General features: G+C 37.5%; 1 long non-coding RNA gene across 1 annotated transcript; it reads right to left on the minus strand.

Annotated features, from left to right (window-relative positions):
* Window positions 1-2,958: 2,958 nt before the first annotated feature.
* Window positions 2,959-6,899, minus strand: LOC135304133 (uncharacterized). Its single transcript, XR_010365576.1, has 3 exons — window positions 6,110-6,899; window positions 3,777-4,939; window positions 2,959-3,563 (listed from the first exon to the last, which is right to left on the minus strand). It is a non-coding gene; the product is annotated as an uncharacterized LOC135304133 (long non-coding RNA).
* Between the last annotated feature and the right edge of the window lie 6,552 nt (window positions 6,900-13,451).

Consider the following 13,451-nt stretch of genomic DNA (forward strand, 5'->3'; position numbering starts at 1 on the left):
TCAGTGCTGCTCACCTGCTGCTCACAGCTGCACCCACTGGGGAGAAGGATCAGCCACAGCCCCATCCCAATCACCACATACTGTTTGCCTACACAAGTTCAGTCACTCCCACATAGAGCAGTTGGAAATCAGCAAATATAATGGACAATTATCCAAAGTCACAGAGGCAGCCAGGGTTTCCTCTGCCCCCAGATTGCAATTTTATGGGGCTTCTAACACTGCTAAACTGCTTCACCAGCATGGTGATAAACTCCAAGTAGCCACATACCCATCAACAGGTGGAGAAATTAATGGCAAAGAAAATTACCAAATGTGCAAAATTGGCTGGGATCATTTAAGTACTAATCAATGCATGGCCCTGGTGTTCTTGCCTCCCAGTGACTGGTTTTATACAGCTACCAGATAACTTGCAAGTGATTGTCAGAAAGTTTCTTCTTTAATTGAAAGGGCTGAGATTAGAACAGACACTTGATTTCACTATCTGCCAGACAGTACTGCTGTGTTCCCCATGTCATTTCCATGTTTTTTTTGGTTCTATATTAGGCACCAGATTTGGACTGCAAATAATTTTTTTTTTCTTCAAAATTCAATTAAATTAAGAGTTATTTCCTAGTTCTTTATTATTTTTTCTTTGGCTGTAGCTTATCTGGCTTCTGATTTTCAAATTAATTATTTTAAATTTCTATTTCAGTACTTCTAGAAGATTCAAATAAGGATAAGATGATTAGGGTCTAAAAAATAATCAGTATTCATATGAAATCTTATGTGCGTCTGGCAGGATCTAAACAATATATTTTCATAAAATATTCCAAAGAATAGTTATACAATGTTTTGGGTTTGTTCTTTTTGTCAGAAAGTAGATACAAGTCACACACCACATCCAGGATAACGGAATCATCTTTAATGCAGCAGGCAAAGACCTAAAAGAAAATCAAAGGATAAAAGTGTAATTGTTTTTTTCTCTGTCATTAATTTGTGAGGATTTAAAAAAAAATCACAAAACAAATGCTTTCATTGTAAAGGGAGAGGTTAAAATACCCTCAAAAACTGAAGGCAATTCCACCTCAACATGATGAGTGTCACTTTGTGGCACATACACAGGTCCATCTTGTTTGGCACAGAAGAGGTGTCATGGGACAGGGTGAAAAACCCACAAACCCCCAGTACATAGGTGCCATCACGTCTGCTGTCCCTGACACAAAGAACTGAAGCCCACATAGAAGGAAACAGGGTGAAAGTGAATGTCATCTCCAAATGTCCTTGCTTTTGTGTAATTCGGTCAGATTCTATTGTCATTTGTTGGGCAATCAGGCTAAGACCCCTTTGTTTTCAACTCTACTCAAAATATAATTTCCTGATCTAATCCTGTTTGTTACCAGTATGAACATTTGTGACCCTACAAGGTATCCTGGTGACATTCATGACCTAAATATTAATCCTTAAAGGCATTATGTCATTTTACTGATGCATATTCATTTTTGCCCCCAAATAATCAAACTAAACAGAACCCCTTCCCTCAAATAAGAAAGTCATAAACATCAAAATAGGAGAGTGACTTTGGAAATTTATAAAATTAAATGCCTTTTCTTTCACAAGAAAAGGAAGATGACTCTATTATCATCACCCTCCTCTCTTCCCCCTCCAAAAAGAAAATTATGTCTACACAAACTCCCAGTAAAGCCTTTCTTAACTTGATGATCTGTTGCTTTGACATCTTTGGGCATTTTGTGTTTCATGGAGTATTGTATTAAATAGAAACAACAGAAATAAATTTCAAACCCAAGTAATTTAGATCTGTATCTGAAATGCAGATGCATGTGTCTCACAAATGAGTGGTGTGTTTAAAGTACAAAGTTGATTGACACATGCTTTCACTTAATGATGGTAATTACGAAGAATAACAACTCCAAACCACATCTGTTCAATGTAACAATCTTGTTGTGCTATGCAGATTACACTGAGAGCTGTCAGAAATGCCAATTTTACCACAAATCATGCATAAGCACATTTGTAAGACATGAAACAGATTAATAAGCATCAACACTTTTCTGTAAACACTTGTTGAAGAGAATAAAAGCTGTTAGCACTAAGGAAATGATACAACAGTGGATGCTTTCTCTATCAAGCTTGAAATAAGAAATCACAGGAAGGACAAAAGTGCAGGCTGAATTCCCAACGAACAAGTCCCCCTGTAGCAGATCAAAATGTGGAAAACTTAACAATTACACTACATATGAACAACATATAATCAAATATTTTCTTTCCTTTTAATCAGCTCTCATTTAAAATATTCAATTTTTGCAGCACTAGACAGTATAGAAACAGAGAATTTTTAAGTTGCACTGAATTAAAATATCATTTTTTAATTGAAGAACATGCAAATCTAAATTGAAGCAAGACCCACTAAATGAAGAAAAGCAAAAGTACTAAATCATAAACCTATGAACTTTTCATAAACATATCATATAATATCATAAACACATCATATTATAATTGTAAGTGCCTTTATTCAAAAGCTGTTTAAGATTCAGGATCATGTTTTTTCTATAGCAAAGAAGCATAGAATTATAGGCAAGCAGTCTCAGACAAGTCATTAATGTAAAATGACTTTGTTTGCTTCCATATGCCAGAAGACATTACAAAATACAGCTGACATACGATATAATCGTAGAATAAATAAATAACATGACTTTTAAAAACAGCCTTAGATATATTCCTCTGTAAAATATAATTAAAAAATTGAAATAAGATTTTGTTTTAGTCTCATTGAGAAGTAGTTTCCCACTAATGTGACTTAGTTGACTCTCTATACAACACAGGAACTGTACATGCGCTTATAATAGAAACTTAACAAATAATCTTTTTTAGTTGTATTTATTTTCCCAAATAGTCTAAACTTATTCTTGTTCACAGACTGGCACAGTGGATAAACTGTACATTATCTTGGTAGATCAGTTAAACATGTTGCAGATTTAGCCAGAGATGAGACCTTCTGTGTGCATCATTTGCTTTTCAATTCAGATTTAATTTGCCTGAGTTGGATAAAAACATGTTTTAATATTTATTGATAATGCTGGGATAGCTGCCTCAGGCATTTAAAGCATACAGAGAAGCCAAAAATTATTTACAGCACCCAGAGATTTCATAACAAGACTTTTTACCACCTAAGTATTATAATCTACAAAATGTCCAGAAAGAGCAGTACAGTTATTCCCATGCTCTAGGCTTATTCTCTTTCCAATAAAATGAAGAAAATATTTTTTGTAACAAATCAGAGAAATCCTACAGAGCATTAAGTCTCATATCCCACAAAGCACATAATTCCTGGGCTATCCTCCTCAAATCCATGAAGTTACATAAAAGGTTTGGCTCATTGAATGCCAGCTTAGAAGGGACCTCAGGGTCCCATCTTTATTTTGTATAAAAGCCACATACCTGTAATTTTTTGTTAAAACTGCATGATTCCTATCAAACTACCTGCATCAGGGATCACACTGGAGATCACAGTTCTCATTAAGGAAACCAGGGAAATGCTTTCAAAGTACATTCAGAACTTCCAAAACCTACATTTGAAAATCTTTTGAACATTACAACAAAAAAGGCAGCTACCAGGATTTTAAGCATGTAACAGCATTGCTTCTCTCAAGCCATCAGCAATAAAATTAACATTCAGGGGTTATTTACTGCAACTGTCAAGCAGCAGATATCTCTTAGCCAGCAGGTTTACAAACTGTGTTCCTGTTCCAGCATTGAAAGTTCTTGACTAAGGAGCCCACCTGCCCATCAGAATCATCATTTAACTCTCTCTTCAGGGGATGGCACAGCGTGCTTCCTCCTGCAGGAGGAAAGGATTCTCTAACGTGATATTCTTCATCACAACAAATACGTGAGCCTGAACAAATTTTCTCAGACACAGCTGCTTCTAGGGTATCTTGGCATTTGAGTAGATGATTTGCAGAAATTCCACTGGGAAGGAGGTACTTTAAAGGCTGCCAGGGAGTGTGATAGGGCCAGAAGAAGAGTGAAGAGGCACAGCTGTGACAGCTGAAAGCAGGATAAGCTGCCACTGATCTGTTTCTATGCTTATCACAACACCCATTAATCAATTCCAATCACAGCAGGCCCACCAACTAAACTATACTCCACCTCTCAAAAACTGACTACTCAGCCTTGTAATCTTCCTGAAAAATTGTTCATCTGAAAAAATGTCAGAGGAGCACCATATTATTTATTTCATTTTCAAAAACCTATTATATTTACTCTTTTTTTTGTTTAAATTGAGCAACAGTCAAAACATCCACAGGCCTTGCTTATCAAAATGGTTCAAAATTTTGCTTGGACTTTTTTTGGTGTACAATTTTAAATTAAAATAATTTCCCTTCTGCTTTCTCTAAGTTATACCATAGATGTGAATTTTAGTAAACTTGAGATCAACGGTAGACCTACAGTACTGTATCCTTAAAACAACCTAGAATATAAATACCCTATCTTTTAAAAACAATCTCTTTTCATATATAGTTCTCCATAGGAAAAAAACTAGAATTACATTAAAAATGGAGAATACATAAATACATAGAATGTACCAAATTTCATTAACTGAAATATAAGTTGCTATATTTTGACTCATGGTAGATTTCCTATTATTTTTATAATTTGCTTCAATAAGTTTACTTCCCATTGACATTATTGCTACCATGAATTTGAGTTTTATTCTAAGCTGAGGGGACCCCACTATGTTTCTACATATGTCCAGCTCACCTGATGTGCAAATTCTGCAGGTTTTGAAGGAGTAGGGAGCAGTCTAATTTGTTCAGTACCTAAATTGCAGTAATATTTGTTTCACTAGACCAATTGAGCAGGCAGTTCTCCAACTTGCTTGCTTGTTCACCCATTTTCTACTCCTTGCTGCATTTGCCTCATGCTTTTGTCAGCCTCAGACCTGTTCACACCAAAAAGCTGCAGTTTCAGATGTCGTAACATCAGTGAATTAAAAGCAGAACAAGGAAAACTGCAAGTTTCCCACCGTGTTAAAGGACAACAGGGGAACACATTTGCACAGATTGTGGCAATCTGCCTGTGAAGGTGCCGCTGGAGCTGCTGGAGGAGTGGCAGTCCCCGAGCGCGTGGCCGCAGCACACGGTGTCACACAGCCCCTGGTGACAGGCTGCAAGTGCTGAACTCAACTTTGCATCAAAGAAAGCACTTCAGCACGAGCCTGCCTACTTCAAGCTACCACTTGGAAGGATTAAGTGCACTTTGCGTATCTCTTTGCAGTGTCAGTTTCAACCTTGCAAGGAGGTTTTCAGAATAACCAAATAGATTAAGAAGCCTGAGTCCCTTTACTATCTGATGGTATTTATGCACCCACAGGACATGGCAGGCTTTGCAAACCCTCCCATTATGATACACCACTTCAGCATATTTATGCAGCTGTCACACCACTGAATAACTGTATTCTCTTATAAAGAGCTGTGTATTTTAACAGTGGTATGAGTTTACAAGAAGTGCCTGTTGTGGCATTTGTACAATTTTCTCATTTCCATAGAATGGCACTGCTATTTACAAGACTACATTACAAATGCTGTGGTTTATAGGGCTTCAAAAGGTGTATTTGCCCAGAGTTGCTATTATTTACACAGCATCAACAGTTTTAAAGTTGATCCACAAGCAAAAGAAGGAGCTTAGCATAATTACTGTATTACAATGCAGAACATCACACAGCACAATTTATACTACTCATTTAAGTAGTAATTCACAATTACCACTGGCATGGAACTCTCTTAACTTTTGAATTCTACTATTTAATAGGATGGCATCAACTATCTAAATGTCAAGGAAAGTCTTTCATGCCAATTTTAAATCTTTTATTACCAGAATTCTGAGAGTTCCTATATGCTATTCATGTGATGCATGTTATCATGTAATATCATAAGATCTACTTTTAGGCTTTTTTTTCTTTTTGGCAAATAGATGGCTGTGTTGTATTTGCATTACAGAATGGACACAGTAAATATGCTGTGGAAATTCTGAATTTAGTATCAAATCATGTAAGTGCTATGATACTTTTATAATAAATTGCTATTTATTTTAATATGTGTTATCTTCCTACCTTTTGTCATATTCATCATTTTGGAGATTTAAGGATTTTTTTCCCTCTCCCTTCAAAACAGAACTCATTCTTCTTCTAGATGGCATTTCTAGGCACAATAGCATAATTTATAAATAGTACCTGTATAAAATAAAAGAAATTTAATTCTCAGGCCCTGAAATAGTTTTCAAATTCAATCCCTCATCTTCTCCCCTACATTTTCAGTTCTAAAGCCCTTGGGAAATAAATTGCCTCTAAAATGGGAAACTCCCTACCAAATAACGAGCATTTATAAAATCCAAATAACAACAAACGTCTTTACCTAAGAAAATTCCTGATGCAGCCTCTGCATTAGTGAACTAAAAAAGCTTCACCCTTTTCAAACTACTCTTACAATCTGATTTTGCATTTACATTATAATAGCGAAGTCAATACATTTCTCCTGTAAAAATTAGCAAGAAAGTCAAGGGGTAAAAATCAGCTTCCAGTGGGCAAAGTACAGGTTAAGAAAGTACCAGCACCATCAACTTAGAACTAAGCATCCCATGAAGATGGAGTATACTGGTGTGCTCTGGATATAGTGACATTTAAGAGTACAGAAATAACAGAAAACAAATATGTGCACACCCATAAAAACGTATTTACTCTTAATTTATAAAAATGTCCTAGCACAGAAATCCATCACAGGCCATGCTTTGAAAAACTGAACAGGAAGCTAACAACTTGGTCCTAAACCACTGCTCTTAAATGATTATCATTTTAGTGACTTCTTTTGATCATAAGAGCACTGAAACTGTCAAAATAAATGTACAGGACTCCCAATTTGTGCAAATACTCAAATGTTACAGTCAGTTCATGTGACTGCCAAAATAATCTTATTCAACACAAAAGCCAACTTTGTATATTCAGAGTTCTATTTTCAATTCCATGGTGACAAAAGTACATCCTATTGTGAATGTACAGCCCAGAAAGTAATGGGAAATGGACCTGGCACACTGCACTGCCTATGAATTATTAATTTCCTGTTGAAAATCCCTAGCAGATGACTCCTTTCTTACAAAAGACATAGGAAATTAAGACATTTCATAATGGGAATTTCTGCTAAGCAGTAATCACCCCAAGTAACTGTAAAAGATATCATCATCCTGCTACAATACGTGGCTCCCACATTCTAACATTTAGACAAGGCAGAGAAATATTTCAGTCCCATTACACCTTAGCCTCAAAGAAACTTTGCAATTTAAGCTGCAAGAACCTCTAGGTTTATCTGTTTACATTCAACGTTTGATGTTGCCAAAATACTGTGATGAATTTCAATACTGTTTACAAAACAGTTTTCTAGATACTGTGAACAACAAATTCTCTCAAGGATTTCTTCTTCCATATTTAGAATCCTGTTTTCTTCTGAAAGCTCCAATTATCTGAGAGTTGAGAACTGTTGGCTGTGTGCTGTTGGCTAACACACAATGTTTGTGAAGAACATATCACTGATGTCTTCACTTCTCTGAGCAGACAATGCTGTAAATGCCCTCTCAGGACAGCAGCACTGCCTTAAAGCACAGAGCAGAGAATGATCTTTATTCCCTGGACAGCAGAGCCTACAAATAGAGGGTTGCCAGTGCAATGTGTCAGAAATGTGTTTTATGTATGGTATATCTTAGTGAAGCCTCATCTTTCCTGGACCACAGCTGTAAACTAATAGCATGGAAGTCTAGTCTCAAGCACAGAGAACAGGGGCCATTAAATGTCAGGTTCAAAAGCAGGTCCCACAAGAGTTCTAGGTACTGTAAGAACAATCACACATGTTCATCTAACACCAATATTGAAAACCAGGCAAGCAAAACTGCAGAGCTGACCTAAGGCAGCACTCCTAAGCTCACGGGATAAAGTCTACTTTCCCTGTTACTTTATACCAGGATGTCTGTTTCTACCCAGGCTGTAGTTCACAAAGCTCCTTTACAGAGCTGTAATGGTGTCTATGCAAAGGGTGCACTATATTAATATTTGAATTCTTAAAACAACTTATACATAGTCTATTCCCTCGAGGTTAAAGAATACCACCTCAGCTAAGCAGATCCCCACAAAGCTAAGAACTTTGCCTGCTAAAACTAAAAAGATCTTAAGATATTTCTTACCTACGAATTACAACAGGAAATTCCAAGTCAGAATTTCCAAAATCAGAATTTCAGAGTTCCCTTTTGAATTTCATTGTCGACCCATTTTGTGATTTGTGGAAGGCACAAGGGGGAATACAGGAATCACCCAAGCCCCTCTGCAGTAAAACATTAGTTTAGTTACAGACAGTTGGGTAATTAGAAGTGGCTTCAAAATGAAGTTAAACTGCCATAAAAGTTGCTTTACTAGCCATCATCTCTCTTAGCTTTACATATCCCAGTATTAAACTCGAACTTTTTTCTGTGCTATTCATAACAGGAAAAGGTATTCCTTCAGCCTACTTGTAGAGTTAGGCACACTATTTTGGAATTTACTCCTGATTTTGATAAATATTATTATTGTACTGTATTACGCACAAGCAAAAATACTTTTTTTTCTTAATAGCAACTTAAAAAAAAAAAAAAGAAAGAAAATTCTAACGTGAGATAACAGACATTTTGTACATGCATTCCAGCTGTGCTTTAAGCCGCCGTGCAGTTGATTAAGGGCTCTGTGCTGTTCCCGGGACACAGCGCGGCTCTGGAGCGCCGGCTTTGCTCCGCCTCGCCTTGGGCAGCAGCGGCACCCAGCGGCCGTGCGGGAGCGCTGCACCCCGGCCGCGGCTCCGTCCCGAGCCCGCCTGCCGCTCCCGAGCCGGGCCGGGCAACACCGCAGCGAGCACCGCGCTTCCCGGGACACACACAGGGCACAGGCAGCGGATCTTTTCTCAGCTAAGAGGACAAAACCCGCAGCTATAAAAGTGCACACGTTTTCACTACCGTCCGTGTTTTTCTGAGAATGCTGCTCAGGGACGGTGCTGGGAAGCGGCAGAATGAAAAATGCTAAGAAAATTATAAAGTGTTAATAAATGGGAAAAGATTGTGGATAGAGGGGTTACACAATCAGCCCTGGCAGTGAGACTTTCCCCCAATTGGGGAAAGAAATGGGAGTATTTCATCAGCATCATCATCCTGGCTGGGTGCCCCAGAACAGAATCCCACAAGGACAGAGGTGAGCCACTAGCTCACGTTGAAAGATACATGAAATAATATTTTTTTTTTGTTTGTGGCACTTGCTATTGATGAAGCATTAGCTCAGAATATCTCCATTTTGTTCTGTTTTCACTGTAATAACCAAATCATATGAATATTGATTAGATTACATAAACTGTCTCCTGTCTTAGAAGCCAATGCTACTCATGAACATAACAAACTAAGAGAAAAAGAAAAAACAAACAAAAATGGGGCAGGAGAAAATTCAAGAACAACCCAATCTTGTTACACGTACCAATTGCAGGTCATGAGAAGAGCATAAAACAAAGAAAAGCTGGCAATTGTTGGGGTATTTTTAGCACAGAAAAATGAAAAATCAAGAAAAAAGAAAAGGCATAAACCCTCTCAGATCCTACTAAAAGCTAGGAAGGGAATTAAAGTACTGTCCTAAAATAATAATATAAAAAACCCCAAAACTTAACAAAGCAAAAACCTACCTTGAAATCATAAGTGCTGCAAAACATACAAAAGTGACAGGACTCATCAAATCACAGCATTTTCACATAAATTAAGAATGAGAAAAAATTTCCTGTCTGAAAATAACAGGTTGTGTTTGCAGAGGTAAATCAGATGTAGTCTCCTCTTCTGCCTGCAGATGCCATTACTGGATCAAATCTAAACTGCAGCTTGCTCTTTTCCTTCATCTAGAATTTTCAAGCAAGTACTAGAAGAGTTTATTTATCCTTCATTTCTAAGACTAATACACAAATAGCTAGACTGCACTTTATTCTAAAAGCTCATTTACACACAATGTGTCTCAATAAAGATAGGCTAAAACTGGGTACTCTCAGAATCATTATGTCTTTTTATTAACTAACACTGTTTTTAAAATAAAGTATGGAACTTAATAACTACTTCTTATTAATTTCTTAGTGACTCCTATTGTAAAGAACGTGTATTTAACTGGTTAGAATTTTCTTAGTTTTATGTTTTCAAATTAAACTAGGCTACAGCAGTCTGAGTACCCTGCCTCTCCACTTTACATTTAAATTAAAACCAAGTCCCCCTCCTTTTATGTCAGTCATTAAACCCATGGGTCAAGTACCTATAGTTCCAATTATTTTTTACCTGAAAGCTGACTGAAGAATAATTTCCTGAGGGGAAAAGAAAAATCAACCAAAACAAAAAAAAATTCAAAAAAACAACCCAAGTAAAACCCCCACACCAACCCACAAATCACAGATTGCATCAATACATATAACAAAGTAAATTCATCATGACTGCAGAAAACAATACATCTCAGTCAGGTGTCTAAACATTTCTTCATAGCACTTCCCACTCCTCCCACATGTTCCTGACTTTCTCACTCAGTTTCTTTCAGTGTCATGGAGCTGAAGGCTGTAGATTTGAGAACCCCAAAGCCTTTGGAGACCAAATTTAGTGTTTTTAGCAGAAGCATGACTTCAGCTGCTGAGTAAGTTCCAGCCTGAACCATAAAAGTTCTGTCTGTATAAGTGTGTGTGAATGGTTCTATGGGTACCTGTGGCTGTGAATGAAGAAACAGTAGCTAGAAAACAGCAGGAAAAAGAGGCAGTGCACATGCTGAGGTGCCTGGCACATGAAAGTCTCATCAAAGCCAATCTGAGCCTCCACCTCAGCGTCAGAAGCACACAGTTGTTGCTCCAGCCTTGCAGCCATGAGCGATTTTTGTGTCTGGGTGCAAGTGTGAAGGAGTAAATTAAAGTACTGTGTGAACAGTTACCTGCTGGAGGTAAACATCTTAATTCCATTAATAACAGTTAATGAAAGGTGTTTTAATAAATACTGGTTGTGATGCCAGTTCCTTGGCATTGCTAGTTTCTAGATACACCAGCCTACAGTTATAAATACACCTTACCTGGTATGTTCCATGCTCAGATGGCTGGGGCCTCAGCTAGGAGTGTTGATGTGTTAATGCAGCATGGTGTGAGAGCTCTGGCTCACTGCTGATGTGTGGGCACTGTATGGGTCATGAGAATGAGGCACTTCTGTGATGTATAACTGCAACAAGGGCACCAAGCTGAAGAAAACGCTAGCAGAAGTAGGTTTTGGCAACACCTTACTCTAAAATAGTGCATTAACAATGGGAGTAAGAGAGGGATTGATTAGACACAGTTGGTTAGCACAGGGAAGAAAAAGCAAACAAAACACCAGGAAAAAACCCCAAAACAACAAAACCCAACTGAGCAGAAGGAAATGATTGGCACATTTTCACTTACCCTGCAAAAGCTCAATTTCATTATTAAGATGGCCTTCCAATACCTCAGTTAAAAGTCTATCAAAATCCCATTAGTTTGCATGGTCACTTCCTGAGTTTCCAAAATGCTAAAAACTCAAAATCATTATGCGGTTTAAGTTGTGAAAAATTTGGTTTTCAGTTATAGAAAGGGGAAAAAAAATCTCATTTGTATTCAGAGGTACAAATCTTAATATGTTTTCTGTGCAATGCTTCTCATTAAATACAAGAACAAGAGCTAACATGATTAATCACGTGAGCAGGTGGAATACCACTAACACGTGAATGTAATTTTGCAATGAACACCTGACACAATACCACAATCTTGACTAGCAGATATTGAAAGGAATTGACTGTTCTGACATTAATAGGCCCAGATTAGTTCATGAGCACTCAGTCTATAGATGTGTACTGTTACTTGAGGGAAGTTAATATGTCTTGGTAGAGGAAAGAAATTTTAGGTAGGTAAAGAAATTTTCTGGTTTGTTTCTCTTGTAAGCTACAGAAAACACTTCTTAGCAACATTTCATATTTTGACATTACAATATTTTGAGAAAGAAAGCAACACTCTCAGTGACAAAGGAAGGTCTCAAAATCAACTGAAGAAAATTAAGAAGAAATTTACACTTGAATTTGTAAAAATCAGTGTACATGATGTAGTTTTACTTTACATTTCCCATGCTTAGATACACAACACAGAAGAACCAGCTATGTTTTAAAAACTTCAGGCAAATACAAAATGACATATTTACACAAGTAGAAATATATCAGGCTTCTCTTCATTTTTAAAGCATCAAATTCTGAACAACCTAGTATACTTTTTTAACCCTTGAGCAAACTTGCAAAGGCCTTTACAGTAAGAAAGCAATTAAGCATCACACCTCATGTGAGAGGGAAACTATTAGCTAAAAAAAAAAAAAAAGTGCTGTGTGATTTTCGTGTCAGAATACACTGCTAGACATTTTTTGGGAAAGTACTACAATGTACTAGTCTTTAGGAAATACATAGGTGGGTTACTGGAGCAGCATATTTACCTTCCCCATTTCCTCTGTATCAGAAAAGCACAAAATCACTGAATAACAGCATCAACTAGAACTAAAATTTTCAAAAGAAAATGATGATTATTTCTACTGCAGACTTCTCTCATAAAAGAATACCAAGAGCCTGACATGTCCTCAAAGACTGAAATACTCAAGATGTTCAACATCTTCCTTTGGAAGAAGAGATTTCAGCCATGAATATCCACCTTGGAAGCTGCCCTGGTTTTGGCTTAGGTGGGGTTAATTTTTTTTCAAGGTAGCTTGTATAGGACAATTGTTTGGATTTGTGCTGAAAACAACAATGATAAAATAGAGATTTTTAATTTTTTTTTTTTAATTGCTGAGCAGAACTTGCAAAAGCCAAGGCCTTTTCTGCTTCTTGTACTGCCATACTGAGGAAGAGGATGGAGGTGCTTGGGAAGTGGGGAGGACACAGCTGTGATACTCCAGACCATGTGACATCATGTTCAGGATACAGAGGGGAAGAAGAAGGAACGAGGGAATATTCAGAGTGATGGCATTTGCCTTCCCAAGTAACCATTACGTGTGATGGTGCCCTGCTTTCCTGGGGATGGCTGAACACCTGCCTGGCCAAGGGAAGTAGTGAATTGATTTCTTGGATTTTTTTGTTTTCCTATTAAACTGTCTTTATCTCAGCCCCTGATTTTTCCCACTTCTACTCTTCCAATTCTCTCCCCAGTCCCACTGGAAGGCAGTGAGCATGCAGCTGTGTAGGGCTGAGTTACCAGCTGGGGTTAAACCACAACAGTTCATTTTGATGCCCAACATGGGGCTCAGAAGGTTCGAGATAACAGCTTTGATTGGAATGTGTTAGATGGGATGTACAGCTGTTATTGCTCTTTGGCTGCTCCTGTGCTTGCCCTGGGCTTGATGCCTTACAG

This window comes from Passer domesticus, chromosome 7, assembly GCF_036417665.1.
Source record: "Passer domesticus isolate bPasDom1 chromosome 7, bPasDom1.hap1, whole genome shotgun sequence".
Classification (NCBI taxonomy): Eukaryota; Metazoa; Chordata; class Aves; order Passeriformes; family Passeridae; genus Passer; species Passer domesticus.